Source organism: Leopardus geoffroyi, chromosome B2 (assembly GCF_018350155.1).
Source record: "Leopardus geoffroyi isolate Oge1 chromosome B2, O.geoffroyi_Oge1_pat1.0, whole genome shotgun sequence".
Taxonomy (NCBI): Eukaryota; Metazoa; Chordata; class Mammalia; order Carnivora; family Felidae; genus Leopardus; species Leopardus geoffroyi.
In genome coordinates this window covers 149,072,820-149,091,248 of record NC_059332.1, presented here as the reverse complement: position 1 = coordinate 149,091,248, position 18,429 = coordinate 149,072,820, and the positions used below count along the sequence as shown (strand labels likewise).

The 18,429-nt window shown below is 52.9% G+C and overlaps 1 protein-coding gene and 1 long non-coding RNA gene across 3 annotated transcripts in view; both read left to right on the top strand.

Moving 5' to 3' along the window:
- The window catches only part of PDE10A (phosphodiesterase 10A), a 618,961-nt gene that overhangs the window by 62,170 nt on the left and 538,362 nt on the right, over window positions 1-18,429 (top strand). The gene's annotated exons all lie outside the window — the stretch shown is intronic.
- Window positions 4,645-6,621, top strand: LOC123609281. Its single transcript, XR_006717713.1, has 2 exons — window positions 4,645-5,383; window positions 5,473-6,621. It is a non-coding gene; the product is annotated as an uncharacterized LOC123609281 (long non-coding RNA).

Sequence of the window (18,429 nt, the reverse complement as noted above, 5' to 3'; positions counted from 1 at the left end):
AAGGGACGGCTGGATGGAACCAACATCATGAAATCACAAACCCCAGTGCACACGTGGACGTCGGGTCTTGGGATCCTGAGGGTGGAGCAAAGCTAAGGGCTGGAGCACTGCCGGGGGGCGGGGGGGTGTCTGATGGTGGTGTGGGGGGGTCTAATGGCGGTGTGGGGGGTCTGATGGCAGTGTATAGGGTCTGATGGTAGCGTGTGTGGGTCTGATGGTGGTGTGGAGGGTCTGATGGCAGTATAGGGGGTCTGATGGCAGTGTGTGGGGTCTGATGGCAGTATGGGGGTCTGATGGCGGTGTGGGGGGATCTAATGGTGTGGGGGTCTGATGACGGTGTGTGAGGGTCTAATGGTGGTGTAGGGGATCTGATGGCAGTGTGTGGGGGCCTGATGGCGGTGTGGGGGGTCTGATGGCAGTGTGTAGGGGGTCTGATGGCGGTGTGTGGGGGGTCTGATGGTGTGGGGGGGTCTGATGGCAGTGTGGGGGGGTCTGATGGCGGTGTGTGGGGGTCTGATGGCGATGTGTGGGGGGTCTGATGGCGGTGTGTGGGGGTCTGATGGCGGTGTGTGGGGGGTCTGATGGCGGTGTGTGGGGGGTCTGATGGTGTGGGGGGGTCTGATGGCGGTGTGGGGGGGTGTGATGGCGGTGTGTGGGGGGTGTGATGGCGGTGTGTGGGGGTCTGATGGCGGTGTGTGGGGGGTCTGATGGCGGTGTGTGGGGGTCTGGTGGCGGTGTGTGGGGGGTCTGGTGGCGGTGTGTGGGGGTCTGATGGCGGTGTGTGGGGGTCTGATGGTGGTGTGTGGGGGGTCTGATGGTGTGGGGGGGTCTGATGGCGGTGTGGGGGGGTCTGATGGCGGTGTGTGGGGGGTCTGATGGCGGTGTGTGGGGGTCTGATGGCGGTGTGTGGGGGGTCTGATGGCGGTGTGTGGGGGTCTGATGGCGGTGTGTGGGGGGTCTGATGGCGGTGTGTGGGGGTCTGATGGCGGTGTGTGGGGGTCTGATGGCGTTGTGTGGGCGGTCTGATGGCGGTGTGGGGGGGTCTGATGGCGGTGTGGGGGGGTCTGATGGCGGTGTGGGGGGGGTCTGATGGTGTGGGGGAGTCTGATGGCGGTGTGTGGGGGTCTGATGGCGGTGTGCGGGGGTCTGATCGCGGTGTGGGGGTGTGTGATCGCGGTGTGGGGGTGTGTGATGGCGGTGTGTGGGGGGTCTGATGGCGGTGTGGGGGGGTCTGATGGCGGTGTGGGGGGGTCTGATGGTGGTGTTGGGAGTCTGATGGCAGTGTGGGGGGGTCTGATGGTGGTGTTGGGAGTCTGATGGCGGTGTGTGGGGGTCTGATGGCGGTGTGGGGGGGTCTGATGGCGGTGTGTGGGGGTCTGATGGCGGTGTGTGGGGGGTCTGGTGGCGGTGTGGGGGGGGTCTGGTGGCGGTGTGTGGGGGTCTGATGGCGGTGTGTGGGGGTCTGATGGCGGTGTGGGGGGGGTCTGATGGCGGTGTGTGGGGGTCTGATGGCGGTGTGTGGGGGGTCTGATGGCGGTGTGTGGGGTCTGATGGCGGTTTGTGGGGTCTGATGGCGGTGTGCGGGGGTCTGATCGCGGTGCGGGGGTGTGTGATGGGAGTATGGGGGGTCTGATGGCGGTGTGTGGTGGTCTGATGGCAGTGTGAGGGGTCTGATGGCGGTGTGAGGGGTCTGATGGTGGTGTGGGGGGGTCTGATGGCGGTGTGTGGCGGTCTGATGGCAGTGTGAGGGGTCTGATGGCGGTGTGTGGGGTCTGATGGTGGTGTGGGGGGGTCTGATGGTGGTGTTGGGAGTCTGATGGCGGTGTGTGGGGGTCTGATGGCGGTGTGAGGGGTCAAAAGGGGGGTTCTGAAGGTGGTTTGGGGGGTCTGATGGCAGCAAGGCCTGGGAGGGAGGGAGGCTTGCCGGGGGCACTGGCTGCACCTGCACTTGCCCTGCTCCAGCTCCCTACGTGCCCCGCCGAAAGAACATCTTTCTGGCTCTTCTCTGTTTCTTTTCTTTAGTTGATCTGCCCTTTGTATGGCTCATAGATGGACTCTTGTGGAGGCCAAGCCCTTATTCCTCGATCTGCCTGACCTGACTTGGGACACTCACCATCTCCTTTGTGCGGGATTGGCGGGCACGTTCACAGCCAGTCTTTCTCTGTGCTTCTGTGTCGCTGGCAGGATCCCAGCTGTGCCCTTGTCTTCACCTCCATGTGTCCTGGGACGGATCTAAGCCTGTGGTGGGTTAGCGAAAGCCCAGCATGTGCCCTGCACCCCAGCCCCAGGCTCTGAGTCAGGAGACAGCTGCTGGGAAAAAATGCGTATTTGGGGTGCGAGCATGACCCTTTTCCTTCCTGGGCTGAGCGCAGTGCTGGGACTTAGTGTCACTGTCTTGAAACCATGAAGGAAGTCCAAAGGCATTTCAGCAAAGCCAACCAGGGGCCCTGATTGAGCTGTGAGCTGTTGAGTTACCGACCTTGGAACCACCCATCCCCCAGGCTTCTTATGTGAAATACCAAATCCCAGCTTTTTGAACTCTTTTTCACCAGATCTTCTGTTGCCTGTAACTGAGAATATACCATCAACACATAACTTGAACAAGAGAGGTGACTGTTTGAAGATCCCCCACGTGGTAGAGACAGAACTGGGCAGTGTCGTTTAACAGAGGACATTCGTGGGGCGCCTGGGTGGCTCAGTTGGTTAAGTGTCCAACTTTGGCTCAGGTCATGATCTCACGGTTTGTGGGTTCTATCCCACGTCGGGCTCTGTGCTGACAGCTCAGAGCCTGGAGCCTGCTTCAGATTCTGTCTCCCTCTCTCTCTGCCTCTCCCCTGCTCATGCTCTGTCTCTCTCTGTCTCAAAAAAAAAAAAAAAAAAAAAAAAAAAAATTAAAAAAACAACAACAGGACATTCGTGTTTTTTGTTTTTTTTTTTTTTTCATTTTTTTTTTTTTTCAACGTTTATTTATTTTTGGGACAGAGAGAGACAGAGCATGAACGGGGGAGGGGCAGAGAGAGAGGGAGACACAGAATCGGAAGCAGGCTCCAGGCTCTGAGCCATCAGCCCAGAGCCCGACGCAGGGCCGTGAGATCGTGACCTGGCTGAAGTCGGACGCTTAACCGACTGCGCCACCCAGGCGCCCCAGGACATTCGTGTTTTAATGTACTATAATGACAGCATGGTTGGTCCACATCCCACAGAGCGAGTGAAAATTCCAGTTGTTTGACAGCTACAAAACAGGCAGAAGTGTTGGTAATTGCTGAAGACCAAAAGAAGTCAGTTTTTTGTTTTGTGTTTACCGTCTCTTAACTCAGAGCCTTGCAACAGGACGTTTGCTGTACCTGAAAGTTCGGTATATGCCTGTGAATCTGGCATGAGGGGGACAGACAGGTGGTGGAAGGAAAGGCGTGTTTTCTTTTCTCCTTTGTCATTAGCTTGGGCTGCTGTGTGGTCACGTCAGCTGTAGCCGGCAATAAGGCTCGACCTTACGTTCCTGGTTTGAATCTGAGTACTCACTGACCCAGTTTGGGCAGAAAAGAACACGTGGAAATCAAACTTGGAATTAGGTCACGAGTCTCATGACGCTGACAGACGTCTTACCTTTTTGACACAGGCCGATCTCGCAGAAACATGTTTGCGTCATCAGACCACAAATTCAGAACTGGCATTAGGTCCGACAATAGCTGACGACAGTTTTGCTTAGCATATTTAAAGCGGAATCATTATACATTCTGAAATTAATATTTCCATGGCAATGTCAGCATAGCCACCTCATGCAAAAGTCATTACTCATGGATTGTTGCTGTTTGCATCTTAATTTAGAGACCGGCGTGCGGACCTAACGATAGGGCTGGATTAAGCATTTTTAGGAATACCTTTGTATCAAAACACCTTTCTCTGGTGGATTCATATATTTTAATGCCAGGGTTATCTCAGGCTTTGATTTGTTTCAGAAGGCCGACCAAAAATAGGATTTAAAAAGAGTGATCATCAAAATGGCAATGATGCACCCGTCTTTGCACCCCCGTGTTTGAGCACACCGAGGGGTGCGTTGAAAGGAACGGGAAAGCAGAAGAAGCTTTGAAGTATGCACATGGCCGTGATCTAGGCTGGTAGCCGTCATCTTAGCTTTTAGGAAAGCAAAGGGGAGAGCTCATCAGACCACGGTACCAATGCCACAGCGGGTGTTTATGCACAGCAGCTTGTAGGGCCGGCCAGGTCACCCGAATCAGAAAGCTGGGAAGAGAAAGGAGGGCTCTGAACTAGGCGGTTCTTCCCCGTCCTATTGTGCGGCTGCTTCTCCGGTGTAGAGAAAACGTGGGCTGAACCGTGACAAGTGATGGCAGGTGTGGAAAGGCCCCCCCTCTGACCTCAGCCCTCTGGGATCTCTTTTTTTATTTTATTTTTTATTAAAAAAATTTTTTTTAATGTTTATCCATTTTTGAGAGAGAGAGAGAGAGACAGAGACAGAGACAGAGCATGCATGGGGAGGGGCAGAGAGAGAGGGAGACACAGAATCCGAAGCAGGATCCATACTCCCTGGCTGTCAGCACAGAGCCCGACACAGAGGTCAAACCCACGAACTGTGAGATCATGACCTGAGCCGAAGTCAGACGCTTAACCCCTGAGCCACTCAGGCGCCCCAACCCTCTGGGATTTCTCACTATGCATTCTAGCCTTCTCATGGAATGTATGGTCTGAATCAAATTTTGGGATTTCATTGTATTTTCTTGTCTTATTCTCAAATTATTTCTCATTTTATTATTATATAATTTTTAAAGCTGCTGGTTAATTTTTTAAAAAATTATTACAGTGTGGGAGGAGAGGCCCTGTTTTGTCCTCTCCCTCAGCCTCAGCATGTACCTGTATTTGGGCACCGGATTGGCCAGGCTTCCATCTGAGCTTCTAGCTGAATACAAGCACTTCTAACAGGCAGTTAGATGACATATTTTCCTGTTGCAAAAGGAAATTGGTTTGGACACACTCTGTAATTGTGCATTTTCAAGTTAGAACTCCATGCTGTTTGTTAAAAGCCCCCTTTGGGTTAATTACCAAGCGCCTAAATGATATTTGATTATTTTGGAAGCAAAATAGGCATTAGGAGAGTGCTTCCGTGCCTGGAGACCAGTTGAGTGACGTTCCGTTCTCTCATTTTGCTTTTGCTCTCGACACATCCTGAACCACATCTGCCTTCAAACAAATCATCACTGCGATACAGCAGAGAGCAGCACGGAACCCCCTTCCCAAGGCCAAACTTTAGGTCTTTGATGTACGTCAAGACAGCCGACACTCACATAACTCGCTTCTGCCCATTTGTCCCGTCTCTGATACCTTCCCCCACGCGCTCGCACACTGGAGATAGTGACAGAATGGAACAGAGGTGGGTGTGCCTTTCTACATGTGGGCTGTCCCGTGGCTTGAGGGGGAGAGCGTGTCATGTGGCTCCTGCTTCTCCTCGCCTTTTTCCAGAGTGGCTCCTGCCGCCTGCGTTGGCGATATCACCGGACACTTTCCATTTCGCCCCCTCCCTCTATGCTTGTGCACAGCTGTTGCCCATTTCCCCCCGAGCTGCCGTGTCTCCGTTTTGACCTGTGCTCTGCAGCCGGGAGAAATCTGCAGGGGCAACTTGGTGAGTGCTGCGAACCTCTTGAGAATGAAAGATGCCATAGCAGCGAAATCCTGGAATTCAGTTTATGAAATGGCCTGAAGACTCTCCATGACGCTGGGCCCGGGACGTCTGCCCTCTAAGCCTCGGAGGCAGATGGAGATGTGGGGACACCCAGGAGGAAACGTCCGCTTGTTTTCCGAGTTAGTGTAGCTCACTGATGACGTCGTAAGATCGCTATCACCTAGGCGATGGAACATGTTGCTATGGGAACCTCAGATCTGTCTGATAACTGTGCTTCAAAATGTTGACAGTTGGAAAAGCCTCCTTTTTCTGTACAGCAAGCCAGTAGGGGCGTGTACACAGAGGGTGGGTTTGTTTAAAAAGTTAGCACTTAAAGTTTACTAATACAAACTATTTGGAGACACATTTGTGAAACTGAAAACATTTAGAATATTGACATTTCTTGGAGAAGTATTACCATCTAGCTGCACTGAAGGAAGCCCTCGTGTGCGAGACTCTCATGGGCCTAGTGAAGTCAGAGTTATAAGAAAGATATAAAATCTCCTCGCAAGGTGAAGAGCACAGACATCTCACATGTCACATCTCGTTGGAGTCTTGTGTTGAACTTTGGCCACGGACGAGTGTTTTACACACAGACTCTTAATGTGATTCTCTGCCCTCACATTTTCCATCTCCTGAGAATGTTGGTTTCACACTATAAGTGATATTGAATCAGGACAGCGTTGTCTCATGAAACCATGACCTCAGCCCTATGTCATATCCCCCCCCCGCATGCTGACATAGTCGCACATATATGTGTGTGAATGTCAATACATACATTTGTAAACACACATAAAGTCACACAAACACCAAACTGGCAAACGCTGGGCCATGGCTCCTAGCAGAAATACAGGGTTAGTTTCCCGCAAACCTCTCTTCACAGTTTTGTCCGCTGATAAATGTAAAACCTTATTTTATGTGTGTTTCTGATTAAAAACACCTTACTTTTTCAAAACATTTTAATGTTTATTTTATTTTTGAGAGAGACAGAGACAGAGCATGAGCGGGGGAGCGGCAGAGAGAGGGGGAGACACAGAATCCGAAGCGGGCCCCAGACTCTGAGCTGTCAGCACAGAGCCCGACATGGGGCTCGAACCCATGAACTGCAAGATCGTGACCTAAGCTGAAGTCAGACGCTTAACCAACTGAGCCCCCCAGGTGCCACCAAAACACGTTACTTACTATATAGTGTTGATTCAGTAACATTGAACTCATGGCCAACGGCAAGTTAGCTCATGCCTGAACAAAGCTTATCTAACACATGTGTTTTCTCTATAAGGCGCTAGACAGCGAGCGCTCCAGCACACCCCACACATACAGCCTAAAAATGTAGAGAATGTGGCACTAAGTAGACCACATGAGGACACTTGTTTAGGGTATGAGAGCTCAAACAAGAAGGCAAAGCGTTGCCCCGTTCGGCCTCCTTGGGGACACGTCCATAAAGAAGCTCACAGTTTTCGTTTCTCTGCACGTGTTGGGAAACGAGCAGAAACACTTGCAAGTGCTGATTCGAGGTTTACAAATAAATTTTAGCAAGTAGGCAAATTCACGAGTATGGAATCCGTGACTAATGAGGATCGACTGTAAGCGTATATCTAGAATCTTCGCACCCACCGGAAGATGCAGTGGTGAACCATTTGCAAGTATAAGGACATGCCCCTCCCCCCAGAGAGAAAACACGCACCGCCTTGTCCCTTGAAGGCCCCGGTCACGGCCCCTTGAGAATGAGCTCTCCTGTCCCGGGCTCTCCAAGCACCGGCCTTATCCCGCTCACATCACAGTCACCATGCCCGTCTGGTGTTACGCGTTCTCCGGGTGTGTCGTCCCTTCTGGGTTGTGTAGATGTGGAGGGAGAGACGAGTGTCACGGACCCAGTGACCGTGTTCTGCACCCAGGGGGTGAGCCACATATGGGGAACGACTGGGATACAGAAACACACATGTCAGGGGACTGAAGGTGAAAAGGCCTCATTCGAAAGGAGGCTAGTGGCTTGCGTCTCGCTTTTCCAAGGTTCATTTGTCTGCCTTTTACCCGGCCATAGGGTCACTGACAGTAAGGGATTAGAAGCCTGGCGACCATGGCGCATCTTGTCTCTACGACCAGATGGGAGTTGGCCATCGACTCCCTGTCTGTAGAACAAGATCATTTATTTCGGGGAATTCTTTGGTTTTAAAGTTCTTTTTAGGAAAAAAAAAATTTCAGTATGGAGTGCTAAGAAACGGATGGAGTTGTGTGACCGGGTCTTCGGATGTCATGTTGGGAGCTGTGCTCTCCTGAAAGTGTTCAGGGAACAGGGCAGATATATTTGTTGTTCTCCATCAAGAGGTAGATGTGTTTTCACCAAAAACACTGATGGGTTTTTCACCAGAAGCACAGTTTGGGGGGAAGGTTTGTTGATGGCTTATGCAGATGCCATACATAACATAATGGGTTGTTAGAAGTTGTAAGATTGAGCTCTAAAAGCACCGTGATCCTAACAGTGCTTTCAAAATGTCACGATTGGTCCGTTTTGCTGTCGTTTTTTTAACTGAAAAGACATAGATTGTTAGTCACTTCGGAGCTTGAACTATGTGCTGAGTGCCCTTAGAGCTACTATAATTACAGCCGTTCTAATCCAAAGCCCTACAAGGCTCCCATTTTTCAGATGGTGAAACCAAGGCTCAGAATAGCGACGGTGACTGATCAGCAATTCAAGTCCAGCTCTGATTCCAAAACCTGCACTCTTTCTCTGTGGCTTTTTTTTTTTTTTTCCAACGTTTATTTATTTTTGGGACAGAGAGAGACAGAGCATGAACGGGGGAGGGGCAGAGAGAGAGGGAGACACAGAATCGGAAACAGGCTCCAGGCTCTGAGCCATCAGCCCAGAGCCCGACGTGGGGCTCGAACTCACGGACCGCGAGATCGTGACCTGGCTGAAGTCGGACGCTTAACCGACTGCGCCACCCAGGCGCCCTCTGTGGCTTTAAACTAATTTCTGTTAGATTTTATTCACATCATTTAGAAAATATATATATATTTTTTTACAGTCTTTAGCTCCAGTACCGTTATAGGATCCTCTAGTATAAGGGAACAAAGAAATTGAGGAAGCAAATTCATTGTGCTAGGAACCAAAGCTTCATCCCCTTTGCAGAACCAAATTAGACTTCCAAAAAAAAAAAACAAAAAACCACAACGCACCCTCAAGATGTTATTAAAAGAAACTTTCAAATATAGTTTTTACAGTGGCAGTATTGCGTCTAAGCCGGTGCTCACTGTGTGTGTCAGATGCCTTGTGACTCTTCTGAACAGAAAGCACTGTACTTAGCAAATTTGTCAGCACTTTGTTTAGATGCAGTTTGACTATCTGATGAGCAATCAAAACATTTCCATCTGTTCGTCGGGGAGATCTGAATGTAAACTTGCCCTGCGGCTCAGCGCGCCCCGGTTCCGGCTTCCTGCGCCTCCGGCCAGCTCGGCCAGCTCACCAGCCTTGTCGCCAGTGTCTTGCGCACTGAGGCTTCAGCACTTTCCAGAGCCTCCCCTGCCGCCACACTGGCTGTGTCTCCACGCCCCCCAGTCCAAGAGAGGATGGTTCTGTCTTATCACATCTCATCATTCACTTGGCATGTCTTGGTTGAGCATCTAATTCATGCCAGACTCCCCTGAAGACATTGAGGACAAAGCAAAGAAAACACTAGAGTAAAACCCCTGCCCGGGGCTTGAACTATAGTGGAGAAAAGAGAAAATAAGCAAGAAAAATACATTTTTAAAGCAGTGGGAAGTGCTAAGAAAAAATAAGGCAGGGAAAGGAGGTGCGGAAGGAAGGGGGGTGGGGACAAGAGTCCAGAGTCGGGCCACGCAGGAGCAAGCCCTGTGACACCCCGTTGAGGAACATGGCAGGGAGGAGAGGTGAGTGAAGGCAGTGTTGTCGCACAGGAGCCTGGGGGCCTCCGGGGGCCGTCCTAAGACCCTGGGCTTGATACAGAGCAAACTGGGAAGCCGGTCAGGGTTTGAGCGGAATGCTGTGCCACGGGACAGCAGAGTGACAAGGGCCCAAAGCAGGGGACCTCTTGGGGCCATCCGTGTGAGGGGTGGGGCTTCCATCAGAGCACTGTAGATGCAGGAGAAGGGGTTGGATGCTGGGTCTATGAAAAGCTAAAGGCAGCAGGATGTGCTGGGGGCTGCAAGGGGTGTGAGAGAGGCATGCGTCAGAGGGCTCCAAGATCAAAGTCCTGAGCAGCGAGGAGAAAGGGTTCCCGGGGACAGGAAGCCTGGAGAAGGGATTTTGGGGAGCAGGTGAACACAGCAGGGCCTGCCGGGGGATGTCTGTGTCTGCGGCTCGGCCTGAACTATGACGTAGGGTCACCCGTACTGTTGTTGTTTGATGTCATGGGATGGGGAGGGGGTGTAGACAGGAAAGGAAAGAGGCTGGGAGGCGCCCCCCCCCCCCCGTTTGAAGGTCTGGTGGGGGGGCAGCAGGAAGGAGATTGGGAAAAGGGGGAGCACACAGAGGAGACGTGGCAGGGGGGTACGCGACCCTGACCGGGCATGCAGGCAACGTGCTGAGCCCCGCTCACCGCTGCTGGCCGCCGGGTGCCACTGCCCATCTCTGGCATGCAGCCTTGCAAAGGAGGGGTGGGAGGGGAGAGCGTGGAGGGCACAGGAAGCCAGAGGGCCGGCGGGGGAGCTGTGGGGACAGTGTGGTGGAGAAGCAGGGTCACAGGATGGCCTCGAGGCAGGGCCAAGGGAGAAGCAGGGAGTAGGGCAGAGGTGACACGGGGGCGAGTGAAAGGTGGTGCGGGCAGTGGTCGTGGTGACTACAGCAGGCTGGACTGCAGGGACTGGAGTGAAGCCCCGACATGTCTGGGACAACCAACCAGGAGCAGGCGGTGGGTGGTGTGGAGAGTGAGTGGGGATGTGACCAGGAGGCGGTGACACGGAGGAGACACAGAGGAGGCAGGTGACACGGAGGAGACACGGAGGAGGCAGGTGACACGGAGGAGACACGGAGGAGGCAGGTGACACGGAGGAGACACGGAGGAGGCAGGTGACACGGAGGAGACACGGAGGAGTCAGGTGACACAGAGGAGGCAGGTGACACGGAGGAGACACGGAGGAGGCAGGTGACACGGAGGAGACACGGAGGAGACAGGTGACACAGAGGAGGCAGGTGACACGGAGGAGACACGGAGGAGGCAGGTGACACGGAGGAGACACGAAGGAGGCAGGTGACACGGAGGAGGCAGGTGACACGGAGGAGACACGGAGGAGGCAGGTGACACGGAGGAGACAGGTGACACAGAGGAGGCAGGTGACACAGAGGAGGCAGGTGACACGGAGGAGACACGGAGGAGGCAGGTGACACGGAGGAGACACGGAGGAGACAGGTGACACAGAGGAGGCAGGTGACACAGAGGTGACACAGAGGAGGCAGGTGACACGGAGGAGACACGGAGGAGGCAGGTGACACGGAGGAGACACGGAGGAGACAGGTGACACGGAGGAGGCAGGTGACACGGAGGAGACACGGAGGAGGCAGGTGACACGGAGGAGACACGAAGGAGGCAGGTGACACGGAGGAGGCAGGTGACACGGAGGAGACACGGAGGAGGCAGGTGACACGGAGGAGACACGGAGGAGACAGGTGACACGGAGGAGGCAGGTGACACAGGTGACACGGAGGAGGCAGGTGACACGGAGGAGACACGGAGGAGGCAGGTGACACGGAGGAGACACGGAGGAGACAGGTGACACGGAGGAGGCAGGTGACACGGAGGAGACACGGAGGAGGCAGGTGACACGGAGGAGACAGGTGACATGGAGGAGACACGGAGGAGGCAGGTGACACGGAGGAGACACGGAAGAGGCAGGTGACACGGAGGAGGCAGGTGACACGGAGGAGACATGGAGGAGACAGGTGACACGGAGGAGGCAAGATGACCAGAGGAGGGATCACCGGGGAAGCCGTAATGACAGGCCCGAGGTCACACAGCGCAGGCACGAGGGGCCTCCCGGGGTCGTGCAGCTGGACCAGGCAGGTTGGATTGAAGCCGTTATTCCGGAGAGGCAGGGGCAGAGCCATAGTTCTCTTCACCGTTATTGTGCTGCTAACCGCCTACTTTCTGGGCGCTTCCCGTGCGCCGGGCACCGCGGGAAGGCCTCTGCCCCTCACAGCCAGCTGTGAAGACAGCCCTGGGGGTCTCAGGCCCGCTTTGCCGGAAGGGAGACCCCAAACGTTGAACTACCCGGCCAAGTTCAGACTGCGCGTGCGCAGGGCGCTGCCGGGAAGGGCGGGCCGTCTGGCTCCGGGCTCCGCCCCATCAGCTGGGTTACTATGATCGACGGGGAGACGATAATCACGGCAAGGTCTCCGTCCCCCTCCTCTGTGTCTAGAACCCCATATTCGAATCCGCCCCAGGTGACCACAGTTGCTAGAATGTGCAGATTTAGCGGTCCTGACTCTTCATCTTGCATCCTTCCCACGTGGGGTCCCCAGGCATGAGCCCGAGGGATGCCAAGAGCAGTCACAGTGGGGGGACAAACCCCGGGGCTGAGAGGAGATCTGGAGAAGCCATCCCTTCTGGATTGTTCCCCTGGGGCAGGGCAGGGCAGACCTCCAGGGCTGTCCGGGGGAGGGGGCACACAGAGTAGGGGGCAGAGGGAGGGGACACCCCTGAGGAGGAGGGCCTCTGCCCACTAGCACTTTCGAGAGCATCGGGACGTCTCTCTCAGAGATGCCATGGTGGTGGGGGGTGGGCAGCTCCAGGTTCCCGCTTGGCCCCTTCCCATTAACCCTGGGTGGCTTACCGGCCAGGCCGGTGGGCAGTCTTGGGCTTTGCCGTCCTTCCCAGGCGAGGTCTTCGCATTAGCAGGGGAGCCACACAGCTCCCGGGGCTGATGCCCGCACCTTCCGAGCCTTGTGTGAGCTCAGGAAAGCAGTCTGTGGCCTCGTGGGCCAGCCTGTACCAGTTTCCCCCGGGAGCAAGGAGGTGGCCAGTTAGAAACGTCTTTTGAATGTGGCTCCCAGACCTCTGTAAAGCATCAGGCCGTTGCTTCGGTTGACTTTTATCCTGCAGCCATAATACACACAGCCAGGGACCCATTTTCTATCTCGTTTCCCATTTGCCCGAAGCTGTCCATGTCTCACGGGCAGCAGCTGACGTAGCTTTGGAAAATTTCCCACCCGGCTCTCGCCCATCGTCAACTCAAGACCTACTGGCAGGATAATTCAAACTCTGGAATCACTGAAAGGCATCTTCCCCATGCCCTTCCTTTCTCTCTCTGGCACTGCACTCACCGGAGGGCCCAGGGACTGCGTGTCCTGCAAAGACCAGGCTTTCGGAACCAGCGGCGACATTCAGGTTCCCCCGAACGGATGCGGCTCCTTCCACGGCTTCCAGATTGGACTGAGCCAACTCTGAGAGTGTGTGTTCCATCGTGTCAACGTTCCACGGAATTGTCAGGACAAGGCTTTTTATGGAGATAGAGTGGCGGCTTTGCCCGGAACCCTAATTCCCACCCGGGAGGCTCTTGCCATCCAAGGAAACTTGAAACGTGGGAGCGGTGCCCTAAAGAGATTCTCCGGGAACCGGGGGCTAAAATCGTACTGTAAATGGGGAAAATTCTGAGTGCGATTTTATTTTGAAAAAGTAAATCGTTATATGTTGTAGTCTAAAGAATTAGGTATTTGTTTCAATTACCGGTTAATTCTGGAAGTTTTCCTTACTCTTGGCCAATGACCTCCCCTTGTTGATTATTGCAGTAATAGAACAGAATTCATCACAGAGACTTCCTGGTCTTTTTGCCAACTTGCACAATCCATACCCAGAGGGGGCCCTCCGTCCTCTTCTGTTACGACAGATGAGATCCCCCTGCCCCTCCACTGGGGCTCAGGAGCCTGTCCCTTCTCTTGGGTCAAGGATTTTGTCTCACAGTTACTTTCCCCTGTGCCACCAATTGTCTTCTGTACTTGATCATTTGCCTCCACATGAAGCATTGCTCTTGTGTTTTTCGTCTTTCACAAACCGACCCTCCGAAATCCCGCAATCCTCTCCAGTAGCTGCCCTGCTTCTCTGCTCCCCTTGGAAGCAGACATCTCCATCCCTGCATCCTCAGCCTCAGATTGTGTCCACGGCCTTCTGTCTCTACACCCAGCGAAAGCTCCCTAGTGTCTCTGTCTTCCAGACCCAGGGGTCACTTCTCTTCTCAATTCCTCAACAGCAGCTCAACATAGCGCCCACTTCCTCCTCCTTGAAAAGTCCCCTTCTTTTGGGCCCTGTGACATCTCCCCTCCTGTTTGCCCCTCTTTCCTAGTGTTCTCCATCCAACCTCTCTGTTTGCTCCGCGTTGGGGAACCCAGCCCTCGTCTGTGGCCACACTTTCTCCCCAGGCGATCTCATCCAAGATAATGGTTTTAAATACCGTCTCTACAAAAGTGATTTCCAGAGTTTGACCTCTGCCTTTCATATTATCGGTGAGCACCAGACTGTGGTATACAGCAGTTTTCTGGACCTCTCCAACACCGATGTCTCGTTGAAATCTCAAACATCCTACGTCCAAGGGAAAACTCCTGCTTTGGCCTCTAATTGCTTTTTGCTCTCCAGTTTTGTGCACTGACCTCTGACCCAAACTGGCCATCGCCTCTGATCTCTCTCCCTTCTATACCAATGGCATCCAAACCTTAAAGAAATGCTGTTGCCTTTACTCTCAAAATCAATCTGGTCTCTGTCTCCACGCCTGCCAGCCTGCTCACCTTCTACTTCAAATCAGCTTTCCTCCTGGTGTCTGTCTCCTTGTCTTCCTGCAGTGTGGTCAGAGCAGAGACAATTTTTTTAAAAATGGAAACCACATGGGCCGCCTGGGTGGCTCAGTCGGTTAAGCGTCCGACTCTTGATTTCGGCTCAGGTCGTGATCTTGTGGCTCATGAGTTCGAGCCCCGCATCAGGCTTGGCACTGACAGTGTGGGGCCTGCTTGGGATTCTCTCCCTCCCTCTCCCTCTGCCTCCTGCCTCAAAATAAATAAATAAACTGAAAGAAAAAAACAGAAACCACGTGAAACTCCATTGATCAATATTCTTCAGTGGGCTCTCAATGCATGAGAACAAAAATTCCAGCTCTTTACCTGACTGTTCCTTATAGAATTCTACAGGAGCTGGAACGCACCCCGTTCGCTCCTTCACCCTGCCTCAGCTGTGCTAGGAAGTCCGGCAACGGGACTTGGTAACGAATTACATACAGTCGCTAGGAAAGCAGTGTCGAGAATGGCCTGTGCGTCTTCCCTGCTCCATCGGATAAGGTATCAGCGACAGTCACACTTGTCACCATAACAGATAGTTTGCAAAAAAGAGGCTCGAATACAATAGAGGTTTAGTTCTGCTTCACGTGCCGGTATGAGATGTGTGTTTCTGGTCCGGTCAGATTTCCCCCATTCGGAGACTCAGGGGCCCAGGCGCCGCCCATCAGACGGGCGTTCTGTGCGTCCAGACTGTGGAAGGAGAACGAGTGTGTGGCAGTCACATCTGCTTGTGAGTCTTGGTCCAGAGGTGACACCTGGCTCTTTCGCTTGTATCCTGTCAAGGGGCAGCCAGGAGGCCACATCTAGATGCAAAGTGAGGCTGGGAAATATCGTCCCTCGGGCAAAGCCACTTTCTAGAACCCTTTTCTGTGGTTGGGGAACACAAATCCTGGTGGTCGTCTAGCCAGCTCTGTCACAGATAACCACTCTCTGATGTGGGGACCCAGAGCCAGTTTTGTGAAGGGACATAGGAGTTCACAAGGCATCCATCCAGGGAGAAGAAGCAGAAAATGTTTCAGGGTGAGCAGCCTATATATACGATCCCAAAGACCGTCACTCCGTCTAGATGGGAACCGATTAGTCAACTGATAATTTGAGACTTTGAAGCCGGAAACACAAATCAAAGGAAAATGCTCATTTCTCAGAAACCATCCAAACACTGCATAAACTCAGCCACCGAGGGGCAGATGCCCTGGTGCCCATTTTGTAGCTCTCTGAGAAACCAGGGCGGTGGTCAGAAAGACGGGCACGTGATAAGATGGGTGGGCTTCCTTGAACACGGATTCTGGAAAGACCATGAGCTTCTAAGACAGAGTGTAATCTGTATATACAGTCAATGCAGGCTCCAAAAAAGACTTGTCTTCATGTTATTCAATTCGGAAATAGTTATTGATCACCACTTCTACAGCTCCCATAAACGATGTAAGAAGAAGGCGATCCATTGTTGATAACAGGCAGACTGTTTGGAAAGCAACTTTGACAATGGAGCATATGTATAAGTAGCTCTAGATATTCGGTCCTCAACACCGACTATCAGGTCAGCTAACATTTTGGACTTTTATGTGACAGGACTATGCTTAGTGGTGGCGAAAAAGAAAATTAAAAAAAAAAAAAAAAAAAAGCCTGTTCTCTAGGGCAGACGTCACACCATATGGTAGAGACGTGGGAATACAAATGGATTATTGCAGTGCCCTTGGATGAGGTCTAAGTAGGACGGCCTGCTCAGGGTGCCGTGGAAAAGAGAGGGGAGGCCGCCTGGCAGGGGGGGAAGACTGAGTTGAGTCTTAAAGCTGAGTATGTCAGAAGGGCGTTCCAGGCAGAGAAGACAATGAAAATTAAGACGCGGCTGCCCAGGGACGCCTGGGTGGCTCAGTTGGTTAAACTACTTGATTTCGGCTCAGTTCATGATCTCACGGTTCGTGCTGTGCTGACAGTGCGCAGCCTGCTTGGGGTTCTCTCTCCCTCTCTGTCTGCCCCTCCCCCGCCCTCTTTCTCTCTCAAAATAAATAAAAAATAAACTTATAAAAAAAGACACAGCTGCACAAATCAGAAGGGCTGCTGAGGGAGCGCTAGGCCATTCCGTAGTGGCGGAGGGTAGACGGCGAGGGGCTGAGACACACGGGGCTCCCAAGCACACAGAATAAAGTCCAAGTTCGTCGGCAAAGCTGTGGGCCTCGCATGGCCTGGCTCTGCCTGCCTCCTACCCCCACCAGCCCGAGCCTTGCCGTCCACCCCCCACCACTACAGAACGGCCCAGCGCGCCTTGATGTGCCACGCTGTCGTCTTACAGCAGAGGAGAGATGAGGCCCTTTGTTACATGTTACACGAAGTGCAGACTGAGTTTGAAGAGATGCCTGGAACAGAGTTGAGAATAACAGAGGAAAGAAAGCCCATCCTTTGCTGCTTGGTGTGGCCGTCTGTTCATTTGTGCACGCATGGTTCATTCAACTGATATTTAGGGAACATCATTGTCGTGTGGGCTACTTGGCTCTGTGCTGGAGATGCGATTGAAAACGGGCCCTGTGCAGAAGGTGCTTCCATTTGGGCGAATGTTTCCCTGTGTAGTCATCCAAATCTGCTCATCCAGAATTAGGTTGAGAGTTCAATATGTATGCCAGCGTGGAAAATGCTGGGCTTCTGTGGTTGACCACACGAGGTGAGGGTGGCCGGCAACAGAATCTCTCTACTGAGTAAGAGAGGGCCCGAGTCTGGTTTCAGCCATGAACTTGCTCAGCACTTTCGTCGGATCCTGTTGTGAACATTTGGGTTAGTCTGGGAAATATCACATATTTTACTCTATGTGATAATCACTGTGTTATCCCATAGCCAACTGTATGCGTGGAAAGTGTACTGAATAAAGGCAAGCTGATTGTTTGGCTTTATGGACCGGTGATGGCGTTTGGACTTAAGACTGGAGTTTGAGAAGGAGAGACTGATCTTCTCACTGATTTGTCCTATAACCTTATTTCCCTTACCATCCAATACCCTCTGAGTTGGAAGAAAGGTATTCACCTTTAGTCTCTAGTCCTTTCCAGTTAGGTAGGTGAGTGTGTGTGTGTGTGTGTGTGTGTGTGTGTGTGTGTGTGTGAGAGAGAGAGAGAGAGAAAGAGAGAGAGAGAGAGAGAGAGAGAGAGACTTGATGCCCATCGGCCAGATAGATGTCTTTACTCTTGAGTGACAACCAGAAAGGCAACCCTTATGCCCTTTGTGTCCTTGAAGTCCTTCCTGTGGTTTCCTTCAGCCTCTGCCTTTCCTATAAGGTTGGCAGGAAGCCCCCAGATTCCGCCTGGGTCGTCGGCTCCAGCAGCGAGCCTGCACAGGTTCTGCTTCCCTCCCCCGTGGCGTCACGGTCGCCCTAGCTCTTGCCAGCATGACTTACCACATTGCTCCGACCAATCAGCCCTTCCAGACTAACTACGCAAAGGGCCAATGAAAAATTAGTGTACGAGGAGATTCAAAAAGGAAAAGGAAAAAACCAGGTTGCTCAGCAACCTGACTCCGTAAGCAGAGGAAGATGCTATTTTTACACTGAGAAGGTGGCTGCGGTTGATTTTGTAGCAAACTCCTGAGAGGGCAGAGTCCCGGCCTCAGCCAGCGGCACGACCTCCTGAAGATCCGGGAATGAGCCGCAGAGCTCGGCCAACACGCACATCCTCCGGGTCCGTGGGTGTCACGCCTCTGTGTACCTTGCTTTAGGTCTGCGGTTAAATGTGACCTGTTCAGAAAGGACTCCACGCTAATTTTGTCCCTTAGAGTGCCCTGTGCGTTTTCTGCATAGTACATGTCAGAATTTGTAATTATCAAGGGACTTTTTTATATTTACAAAAATCTCCCCGGGCGCTAGACTGGAAGCTTGCCGAAGGTACGCACAAGTGCCTGTTTCTGCTTAGCCCATGTGTCCCCAGCACGCCTTACGTCAGCTGGGACACAGCCAGTCTCAACCAGTCCTTGTGGAGGGAATTAATGGACAAGGAGACAGGGCGCC